The sequence below is a fragment of the Channa argus genome, chromosome 6 (assembly GCF_033026475.1).
Source record: "Channa argus isolate prfri chromosome 6, Channa argus male v1.0, whole genome shotgun sequence".
NCBI classification, from domain to species: Eukaryota; Metazoa; Chordata; class Actinopteri; order Anabantiformes; family Channidae; genus Channa; species Channa argus.
Window position 1 is genome coordinate 23,728,983 of NC_090202.1, and position 360 is coordinate 23,729,342.

Here is a 360-nt window from a genome sequence, read left to right on the forward strand (position 1 = left end):
TACAACACATTCCCGTGTATAATGTAGTTCTTCCACATGAGGTCACGGACATGTTGACAGTCTATCACAGCAGTGGCCATCAGCTGTTTAACAAAAATAAATAATGCTAAAAGTGGAAGCAACAGACTTTGGGTTTGGATTTCCTGAAATATTAAATGCAATGTAAATTCCCTTTTTGGCGTTTTCTGCATCATAGTAAATAATTTTGCAGAAGTGATATTTGGATAAGTTAAACACGTGGAGTTAGTTTTTCTATGTTTTGTTCTAATATGTTTGGCTCTGCATAAATTGGTCACACGTGTTCGCCTGCAGGGGGCGGCCTGAGCCCACGTTAACATGGGCGTTGAGCCTCCTCTCCTC